The sequence below is a fragment of the Crocodylus porosus genome, unplaced genomic scaffold, assembly GCF_001723895.1.
Source record: "Crocodylus porosus isolate Cpor-Errol unplaced genomic scaffold, CroPor_comp1, whole genome shotgun sequence".
Taxonomy (NCBI): Eukaryota; Metazoa; Chordata; order Crocodylia; family Crocodylidae; genus Crocodylus; species Crocodylus porosus.
This window is the reverse complement of record NW_017728911.1, coordinates 22,641,595-22,653,334: the sequence shown is the minus strand read 5'-3', so window position 1 is coordinate 22,653,334 and position 11,740 is coordinate 22,641,595. Positions and strand designations below refer to the sequence as shown.

Here is an 11,740-nt window from a genome sequence, read left to right as displayed (position 1 = left end):
ACCTGAACCTGTTCAGCCTCCACAAGAGAAGGCTGAGAGGGGATCTGGTGGCCATCTGTAAACTGGCCAAGGGAGACCAGCAGGCAATGGGAGGGTCCCTGTTCCCCCGAGCACTACTGAGAGTTGCAAGGAATAACAGCCATAAATTGACAGAGTAGATTCAGGCTGGATATCAGGAGGCACTACTTTACAGTCAGGGTGGCTAGGATCTGGAACCAAGTTCCAAGGGAAGTGGTGCTCACTCCTATCCGGGAGTCTTCAAAAGGAGGCTAGATAGACACCTTGCTGGGGTCGTTTGACCCTAGTACTCTTTCCTGCCCATGGCAGGGGGTTGGACTTGATGAGGTACTTAGGTCCCTTCCAACCCTACCAACTACGAAACTATGAAACTATCGTATTTCTTATACTAGCTGATTGGCCTACCTAACCACCAGAGGAACTCTGGACTTTGACTGTGACTTTTTAATTGAGATTCTGGTTTTACCATGCAACCCAAGCTGTTGTAGAGTGTTCCCGTTAAATAACTGCTGTGTTTCACCAGTGTTTTGCATATCACAGAGGTGACTGGGATGCTAGTGTACTTTTCAGCTTAAATTTGCAAGTTGTGGACCCGAGACTTTTTGAGTTGTCTAGTGCACTAAGGATACAAAGTCATTATTAGGGAGAAGATCACACAAAATATTGTATACTGTTTATTGTTGTCTCCAAATAGGTCTTTTTGTGCTTTTGGCCAATCAACTATAAAACAAAATTATGTATTACTATCTTGAACAAAAGAATAACTGTATTACTTATAACCATGGTAATTTTGAAGTCTGAATAATGCGGCACTGTAAACTTCCAGCAAATTTAAATCAATGACTAAACAAAAATATTGCAGAGGCTAAGATCTGCATGTGAAAATCTTTATAAGTGCTAAGGAGGGTTGAGCTGCTGTATGTGAGAGAGTCCACACCCCAGTATAAGCTTCATGCCCTTCACATCTGCATAAATGAAGCTTTTCCAGAGGCATAATTTCCCATAGGTGCTGATGCTTTTCTCTCATGGTAAAAAAGGAGAGGATTTTCTTCTCACGAGCCCTCTATTTCTTGGCAGCCATTATTAGGGGTAAGGAGAGGTTGGCAGTTGCTCTTATTACATTGTTAGGGTCTTGCCAGAAGTTTAGAAGTTGAGTCAGTACCACAAAAGCTACATGTATTTCGACCCCCTTTGCACTCTGTACCCTCCCCAGATCCTTCTTTTACTGAACTTGCTACTGTCACCTTAAATTATCGCATCTGAATTACAGATATTTTAATTTCTTTTCCACTGTTCCTCTTGTATGTTTGCTTTTTGCATGTCACTTATCTTGAATATTGAAGATGGCTAGTACCCTTCTCCTCACCTTCCCTTTTATGTATAACTCTTCATATTTCTGGGCTGGGTCTGTCTCTAATTTATTGCAGTTGTGTTTGGCTTCATGACATTGATAAGGATTATTTATATTTAAAACAAAGAATTGAAGATAACGTTCCTATTTACAATATAGTTTACAATCCCAACCCCTTTTTAAAAAAAGGGGAAAGTATCCCTTTAAATTGTGGATGTTAGCGACCATGTAACAGCATTTCTCCCCTTAGTATGATATGTTTTTTTTCCTCTGGTTGAATTGCCTTTAGACATCTAATACTCTTATTTTCAGGGTCCTTTGGAGATAAATAGAAAATTGAACACAAGAACTGGTCCAGTAGCATTGTCTTTATCTTGCTGTTCAACAGTTAATACTCTGTGGTATGTTAGAAGTTTCTATAACGTGGCACTTTTAAAAACTTTTTTAAAAGAAGTAATAAACTGCAGCCAACTTGTTCTTTTTAAGTGGAACTTCCAAAGCATTTAAATTGAACCCATTCTTCTTAATAATCATTCAGGCTCAACAGTAAATATGAACTAAAGTTTGTTACTTTCTTTGCAGAAGTGGGAGGAGGGGGGAATCGGTTAAAATTTTATTTCATCATCATCATTCCTCATTATTATCTTTCAAAAAGAATTGAAAAATAAAAATCTACAATAGAGAATTCCTTTTCAATCTGACAGGAAAGCAGGGGGGAGGATCTATCAGGTAACTGATTATTCAGAAATGAGAAGATCTTCTCCATTTAGCTGCATTGCTTACTGTTTTCTTCATCACGGAAAAGAATAAAATGTGGTAACAATTTTCTGTATTTGGACTGCTGCCGCACATAATTGGGAACAACAGAGCTAAAGCCTTGATTTTGGTGAAATGCTTAGTCTGCTTGTTGGATTAAAATGCGTGCAACAAATCACTCTCGTTCTATAATAATTTTTAACATTATTTTTTTTTAATTTTATTACTTCAATGTTATTACTTTTCAGTTACAGACTCCGAGAAGTGGGTCAGTTGCAAGAACAAAATTGGCATGGAAAGAGTTGTATATTTGTTCTTGAATATGGATTGCCAAAATACTTTTTAAAACGGTCAGTCTGAGAGGTTCTGTACATCACATGCAGCTGATAAAAGATAAAATTAGGTTTATGTGGTTATTAACCTGTTATTTAAAAGTTCTGTTCTTTAACTAGTACCCCAGGAAAACATGATAGCATTTGCTAGATAGACATGTTAAACAGATCATCTTGTTGAGACGGATTTTTGAAGAAGCTTATGGAATGGAAAATAAATTTAGGGTAAACTGTGCCAGCAAAGCAATATATGACTACAATATAAGAAACAAGCAAAGGTGGAGAAGGCATGGAGAAATAGGATCACTGACATTCAGAACTAGGGGATAATATTCATGGAGCTAGGGTATACGGAGTTACGGAGTAGTAAACAACTTTTGTTGTTGATTAAATGCAGAAGTCAAATACAGCAATACAATAACAGTGAAAACTGTTTATTGCAAGTACTGTATATGCCAGCATGATGCTGATGATTGCATGACTGGGGAAAATTAATGAGAGACAACTAAGCATTGAAAGAAATATTATTTAAAACCTTTACAGTTTTTTTTCCTTTTCTTTTTTCTTGAAAGTCCCCTCCTGGCTCTGCCATGGACTTTCCAGTGATGACACATTTGGGGCCTGACTAGAATGTGTAATTGAGCGTGTATGTGGGGAGAGGACTGGGAGTGTTTAAATAGTGAGTAACTTTATGAGGAAATGGTCCATGTAGAAAAAAAGTGTTGTGTTTGGATGCCAGTAGTCTTTAAATGGCATTTGAGTGTCCCCTGAAAAGGGATAATGAATGTATTGGGTTTTTTCTGAGTGAATGGTTGAGATTCTTCTTGTCATGTAGTCTAATCCACTATTGAAACAACTCCATACAATACAGCAGCCTCAATGATGAGAGGTGGAAGGCAGAACATGAGGTTGGCAGTCAGGAACTATTGAATACCAGGTCTGCCACAGATTTGCTCTGGAAGGTCAGGTCATCTGATTTTTCCAGTTGGGGATAAGAATATCTGCTCTACAGGGTGCTGATGAGGATTATCAGCTGAGTCTATGATACTATAATGATGTCAATGCTACCTAAGTACAGCACATAATTTGGTGATCATAAAAAAGTTGTAGCAATGTGATACTTTCTGTTTCCTGGGTAGTACTGCACAATAGCTTGAACTGACCTTTTGGGAGAGAGGGGTATATGTGTGAAGCATGTTATTTAAAAATAATAGGCCTCTGTACTTAAAGAAACTTATGTGCCCTGCCTATAGTTACAAATCCTAACACTTTGGGGGCGGTTTTTACTGTCCATTGTTATGCTAGAATTTACTACTGCACTCGATTTCTACCCATCTCTCTCTGTCCTGGCAGTGCACAGCCTCCCAGTAATCTTTAGAATGCAGTCTGACCGTATCTCAGTCACAGCACAAATTGCCTGCTGGAAAGAGGCATGTTATGATCTTCCCTGTCATATATATACACACATTCCTTCTTCTTTTGTTTATGGGTTTTTTTAATAAAAGCTTGGCTCAGCAATAAGGAGAGGTTGGTAGTTGAATTTACATAATTTTGTGGCTTCCCTGCAGTTTGTTTTTTTGGGATCAGGAAAGAGACAATAGTGACTAAAATGAGGCAGAACATTTGGTAGCTAAAATAAGAGTTTTTCTGCTTTCTGTGAGGAGTGTATATTAGAAGTAAAAATGAATGATCATATATTAAGTTGCAATGGGCTAGAAGGACTTTCCAGCACAACAGGACTCATGACAGGACAGTCTTCAGTTCAAGACTTCCAGACATTGACTAGGTAAGTAGTTAACCAGACATGAATCTGAAGAAGGCAGGGCAGAGTGGTACCTTAAAGAGTAACTTGTTGAGAAAGGCAAAAGCTTTCTTTGGTTACAGCCTACTTTGTCAGATGCTTTGAATCAGTTTGCATAGAGGAGGGGTAATAAATAAAGGAATACAGTCATTTAAATACAAATAATAGGGAAAGGAGGAAGAAAAGAGCGGGCACTACTGAGAAAGGTGAAGGTGGGTTGAAGAGATCAAAAGGGATAGACAAAGCACTTAACATATTAAGGAACCCATGGGGTTATAAAAGCTAGTCCAGGTAATAGGATAAGAATCCAGAGTCTCGGTTGAGACCATACTGAACACAGTCCAGCCTGTGGCTGATGTCTTGTCCAAGTTTCACTTTCAAAGTTTTGTTGTCTAAGATCAGCTACTTTGAGGTCAGTGACAGAACGCCCAAGGTTAAAGGGTTCAGCCAGATCTTCTGTGTCTTTTTGAAACTGATGTTAGATCAGTGTACAGGCAGTCCTTGACTTACTATGTTTCGAGTTGCAACGTTTCGCGCTTACAGCGTTTACAAATTAACACCCTGTTTCAAATTTGACATCAGTTTCAGCTTTACAATGCTTGATCTGATGTGATGCCATGCCAGCAAACAAATTTGCTGCGTCGCTCATCTCTCTGGAGAATGTCTGTCCAAACTTCCTTGGACACTTTCTTTAAGAAAGCAGACAAGACTCCAGAAAAACCTGCAGCCAAGACTCCTGAGAAGACTCCAGCCAAGAACCTTCAAAATGACCAACCAAGAGCCCTTCAAAAAGTCCAGCAAAGTCACCTCAAAGAAGTCCTTCCAAATCAATATGATTGCTATTTACAATATTACATTAATGTAGCTATATTACTCATCTATAATTGATTGAATACAAAATTCTGGGGTATTTTTGGTGAAAATAGGGTATTGGGCCTTGGTTCAGGAACCAATCCTCCATTTTTATAACATTGTTTCTTCTGAGAACATTGGTTCCGAATCACCACGTTTTGACTTAAGGCACAGTTTTCAAGAACCAATTGGCTCATAAGTCCAAGGACTGCCTGCACATTCATTTTTTTTCATGTAGAGATCTCCCTATCTATCCTGTGTAGGCAGAAGAGGTGCACTGTGAGTAGGAGATACTGTACTTACCCAAACCAAAGACAACTTCAAATTTAAGTTGTTATAATTTATGTATAGAAGCTAATTATTGGTGGTAATCTTACATTTGTCCCCCTTGTTCCTATGATGGAGAAAGTAGCACTGGGAGAGCAGGGAGCTTGTCCCCTGCCCGTTCCCCCACTGTTTGCCTCCATTCGACTTTCTTCTCTTCTTGCCCAGTGCCTGTCCCCCTGGTGTTTACCCCCTACCCCAGGTCTTCCCTTGGCCACTTGCTCCCCCTGAGTGCCTGCCCCCATGCTATTTGCCCTTCTTGTCATCTGCCCCCATCCTCCACCACCACTTACACTATGTGGCACATAGCAACTCAAGCCAGCACTAGAGCCAGAGGTGGAGCCATAGCAGTCACCTCCTAATCTAAGACCAGGTTTCTTTTCCCCATTTTGAAGGGTGGGGACCTCATCTTGGATTTGAGTAAATACAGCATGTGACATTTGTGGAAGAGCAGGTGAATGTTATAGCTTGTGTTGTTTGGTTCAGTGATGATGTGGTCGGTGTTGATGAGGAGGCACAGCAGGCATCTGAAGTCATTGCAAGACCTGGTGGCTTGATGCAAAAAGAAGTTAGGTAGTTTGTTGCTGGAGACACATTTTTTGAGGTTGGGGGAGCTGTCTTGTAAGCCAGAACAGACTTGTGCCTCAGAGCTGTCTTGAGACACTCATCATTTTCCAGGAGGGATTGGAGATCATTAATGATGTGTTCAAGCTGGGAATCTGTAGGTGATGAGAGATTCTTCAGGTCTTGTCATGGGGTTGGCATTGTAGGTCTGAGTCTGGCTCTATTGAATTCAGTGGCTAGTTTTGGGGTTGTAGTATAAATGTGGGAATCCTTGCTCCGTATGCCCAAGGTATGCATCTCAGTCAGAGGACTCGGAGTAGACACAGTTGAACACATCATTAATGACTTCCAGCTCCTCCTGGAAAATGATGACCATCTCAAGGCAGTCCCCTAACTTCAGACTAACATGGCTAATCACCTCTCTCTAAGGGTACTGGATAAGGCTTGGTAGAGCTGTGTGCAAAAAGCCTACTATACACCCCACGTTGACAAATGGTTATGGTTCTATGTAGTACATATTCCACATGCTAAATAAGCCATAAGGCACATGGTTGACAGTCTAGAAGTCACAAATTCAAGACCGCAACAGAAGTGCTCACAGGGCAGCCTCTCAGGTTCCAACGAATCTGCAAATTCTGCTAAATAGCTTGGCACAAGGACATGAAAAAGGAAAAAAAGGAAGTGGAGTTCAGTACCAAAACTCACCTAGGCTGCAATGATGAATTGAGTGTAGAATCTATTTGAACAGACGTCCATGTAGCATATTCATATCTTACTCTGCATGATAAATGAATATTCCCCCCCTTTTCTGCTCCATTGAAGAAAGGGGAAAGTGGCAATTGCATTTCTGAGGGTAGTTTAAGTTACATGGCAATTTTGGCTCTTGTTTGGGGGTCATGAAGAATTTACCCATATCGAATGTTGAACAGCTGTTGAATATTCCATCCTTCCAAGCAGTGTCATGGGTTTTGGGTTTTTTTTTTTTTTTGCTCAGCCAGTGATTTGGCATGGGATTCTAACTAGATTCAGTCCTGTGAACTGAAAAGGCAGCATTCATTTTTATCATGATACATATCTCCGTATGGCAAGACATGATATTTTCGTATTCAAGTAATGTGATATTACCATGAGAAGTGTTGCCTTTTATGGCTTAGTCCCATGTGATTCTGGGCTCCCTCAATTCTAATTTACTTCATAGGAGTGGATGGTATTTCAGACCCCCTCGGCAGGTGCTTCTCATCTCACAAGGTCAGGTCCTTCATTTGAACCATTGTACTCGATGGGTGAACTCCTTACCTGAGACTTCCCATCCACTTAAATATAACAGGAGTTATCTCCTTATATCAATTTTATAATCCTGGCTTTATTAATTGAAAGCAGTGCTTAAATAACTATTTTTGTTTGCAAGTTGAACATTATATGGGTACTTAAAGACAGTAGTAACTTGTAGCAGGTTGTCTCTCCTTTAGCCCAGTCCAGGAGCCAGATCTTCATAAAGGCCAGTCAGCTCTTAGTGTTAATTTCCAGTCTGCTTTTTTTTACATTTGGAAAGCTTATCCCTGCCCAAACAAAGCAAACAACCACAAAAGCAAATGTGCAAACAACAAACAAAAGTACACCCTCTGGTCTTAGACCTAGAGAGAGAGGCAACTCAGGCTTTGGGCTTTTCCCTCAGCATATGAGTCTCCTGTCTTTCCCTCAGCTAACCTCCCTGGGAGCTTTTAACTTCCCCTAGGGCCAGCCAGTCATCCCTGTCTGCAGGCCCAGTGTTCTTGGGTAGGCAGGCTATTCCCTCTACCCCCTGCAGCTGGGTTCTAGCCCCTGAACCATGCACCTTGTTACGCTAACCCTTATTCATTGTTGTGGTTGTTGTGTATATTTGAGTATTCAGAGTCCCCATCAGTCCTTCCCAGCCTTTGCTTGGACCGGTTATCATTTTTTTTTTTTGTTCTGTGTTTTGATTTAAGCCAGCTAGTGATGCATCCTGTGTGATGGTTTTATGAACATAAGGGACCTTTTAGGGAGCTAAGTAGAATTGTTTATTTGGTGACATTGTTTAGAGTAGAAGCGATGCTTTCATTGAAATATCGCCCATATATTGGCTTAATTCCTTTGATTTTATTATTCTTTTTGACTCTGTATTACACCAAAAAAAAGTTTTTTTATAGTTTCCGTCCTCTTGCTAGTCGCATGCAAATGCTAATGGAAGTTATTTGCCTTATGCAAAAAACTAATAGCTACATGACATGAAAAGTCAGAAAAGATCAATGCTCCCATCCATTTGAAAGGCCAATCAGACCACATGGTTGAGGTGTGACATAACGGTGAAGTGTCCTGTCTTGAATAATGACAGTCTGACAAGCTGAAGAGCATCTTCTGTTAAGCTGGGTGCTGCACAAATGCTGAAGAACAATATATTTTCAGAAACATTTTCTGTAAAGATGAAATTGTTTTGCAAAAAATTTTTGCTAATTTTCAAGGGTCAAATGTTTTCAATATTTCATTTGAAAACTTCCTGTGGAGAACTTTTGATTTCTTTAATAATGTTTTTTTCCCCATATTTTTCTATCAGCTCTGTTCTCAAATCTTGCTTTATCATTCAGTCTTTCTCACCTTGAGATTTACTACTGAAAGCAGGTATGTGGACTTGAATGAGCTCAACAAAACTTCCATATGTAAGATAGGGATATGTGTAGAATGTGAGTTTGGTTGTTGAATGACTTGTGGCAGAAGGCATAGGGTTTGTTACCCATTTTGAAACCAGCCTTATCTATGAAAAAGAAACATTTTTAGGAATGTGAATATTCTGAGTAAAGGACAAGTTTTTTCTTGTTACACAATTAGGATTTCTTCGTGTGATACTCTGAATGGAACGTCTTCTACTTTCTTTCCTTTAGCTTTCATCTTGTATAGCATCAGTACATTTTAAAACCTCTCCAAAATGTACTGAAGTCAGTGCAAGGAATCCAGTTAATTTTGGTAGCCTCTGGACCAGGTCCTTACTGGAGAAAGAAGGTCAAACTGGAGGCAAGGGTTTATTGGTTGCCATGTATGAATGCATACTTCTGAATTTAATCTCTTTATGATATATATTTTTTCCTGACATTTAGATATGCCCATTAAAAACAAGAGGGGAAACCTTGCAAAAAGGTGAAGCATTGCATTTAAAGAAGGTTGAAGAGTGTTTCTGTTGACAGAATCAGTGGCTTCTTTTAGATTTGCATATGTTGCTACCAAAGGGTGATTTGAATCTGTGGTGAGTTGATTATCCAGCACTGATGCCTGATTGCTCAGGATACTGGGATTTTGTTGATATGACTGAAATCAACAAAACAGCACATGCATGAGAAGACATCCAGAACAGAAAGGATTATCTGTCTGTAGCTGCTACATGCAGTGTAAGAGTTTCCTTTGCACAGTGAAATAATGATCCCTTCCTGCCACTCCACTGGCTCCTTCCTAGTAATCTAAGCTCTGAACAAATAGTTTAATGCTGCACTTGTGTAGTCAGTGATGCACAAGAGAACTTCACCCACAAAACTGATTAAAAATTGGCTAAGTAATATGTCTCAGTATGTAATTGCTAACAGGGAATCATTGAATGCCTGTATTTCTAGTGGGGCCAGTGCTTTAGTCTACACAATTTAATATTTTGATCAATGACTTGGTGAAAAAAAACAAAATCATGGCTGATAAGATTTGGAGATGACAAAAATTGAAGTAGGGCAGGTTGTTGATACAGGGCGATTTGTGTTACTTGTTAAACTGGGTACAAGCAAGTGATATGCATTTCAGTTCAGACATGTAGGAGCACAGCAAAGCTGTGAAGTTTTTACAGCATAAGGTTTTCTGTCCTGGGAAACAGTGCCTCTGAGAGAGACTTTTGGTCTCTTGACGGAGAATAAGCTCACCTTGAGCTTCCAGTATGATCCTGGGATATGCATGAGACAGTAGAAGTTGGCAGTGTCACCATTTTTTGTTGCCCTTGGAGAATAGGACATAATAAAGACTATCAATATTTTATTAACATCATAGTTTAACTCTGTCTGTTAGTTGAGCAGCCTGCCCTACCATAAACAAAAGCAGATGTGTTCCATGTGCCATTGGTACAGCTGAAGGCATGTTTTATTTAGGGCCTTGGTACTGCGCATGTGTGTAAAGCAGTGAAAATTGTCCTTAGTAAACTTCATGTAGACTTTAATCCCTTGAGACCACTTTGAAAACAACAGTTGTGGAAACAAACCTAACCTAACTCTTTTTATCAGTATTATTTTTTAAGTACTGTGATAAATATTTAAAATAAACTTGATTCAATCTGATGAAAAGACCTCCTGATGTTATTACTAGAGATGAAATTAAGCTGCAAAGTGGATCCAGATCTAGTGCTGAATTTCCCCAAAGGTTGGGAGTGCTTAAGATCAGGGAGTTTTGGTTTGGGGACCATATGAAATAGTTGTATGCTGCAGACAAAAAAGGTCCACAAATATCCAATTAATTCTTAACATGGCTCATTTCAGCCTTGCCCCTTTTTATGTTGGCATTCTGTGAATATTTGAGTGAACAAATTTCATTGGCACAGTTGCTCACAGAAAGGGATCTCATGAGAGGAAATTAACTGTGGAAACTGATTTTAACTTCTCCCATGTACTTAGACACCATAAATACACCGTAAGTACTAGCTTATTTATCCACTAAAGAAAACAAGTTATGGAAAAAAGTCATAAAGTTATGACTTTTCTGGCCAGTTGCAACTAAGCTTGATTTTGGTTTTTTGGGGTTTTTTTTTTAATGTATAGAGATGCTTGCATGTGCATGCTTCATTTCATAATAACCAAGGCTAGGGACAGACATTCAAAAAGCCTGAGCCTGAATTGATTTAATCTTTGCAAGTTAATCTAATCTGCAAAGTTTGAACTGATTTGGAGGTGGATAGACATTCCCTTTTTCACTCCAGAAATGCAGGCACATGCCTTCAGTGGCTCAGGCTAGAAGCCAGGGAGTGCTACAGCACCGCTCAAGGGGTGGGAAGTTTTGCCAGGCCCTGCATCTGTCGATGATGCTTAACTTTTCAATCTCCCTCTCCCTGCTTCTTTGTACTGTCTGCAGACCAGGTCATTTCTAGCACCTTTCTCTGTCCCCTCTTGAAGACTGACAGATTGCAGCCAGCAGGTTGTTTGTCAGAACAAAGTTTATTAGCCCATCAAGCCCTACATAAGAAAACTTCTCTCTCATTAGTTTAAAGCTCTTCTTATCTTCAGGGTGCATTTGCATTTGCAAGCCACTAGCTGTCTGCCCTTTGTTCCAGTGAAATTGGAGACCCACACAGACACCTCTCAGCAGTAGCTAGCATGGGGGCGGAGCATGGCCAGATGCCAGGTCTCTGCCATAGAAGAGAAGCTGGGGGGTGTTACAGCAGCCCTCCCCTTCCATAGTGCTGAGCTGAGGAGGCGGGAGGTGGCCAGGGAGGAAGTGGGTATCCCTGCTTGAGCATCCAGGGGGGTTGGGGGAAACCTGGCAGTCACTGCAATTCCTCAGCCAGCTGGAGCAGTGATAGTGCTCTGGCTAGAAGGGGAGGGCCAGGGCCGAACTTGGTCTGCTCCAGCAGACAACCCAGCCTGCTGCTGCAAAGCATCTGGGATGCTGGGGGACTCTAGTTTAATTTAAACCAGGAAGGGGTTTGGGATAGACATTGCATAAACTGCTTTGACCCAAATCAGTTAAGTCTGATGCTATATTCAACCA

General features: G+C 40.2%; 1 protein-coding gene across 2 annotated transcripts in view; it reads left to right on the top strand.

Moving 5' to 3' along the window:
• Positions 1-11,740, top strand: part of FBN1 (fibrillin 1) — a 204,211-nt gene that overhangs the window by 46,637 nt on the left and 145,834 nt on the right. The gene's annotated exons all lie outside the window — the stretch shown is intronic.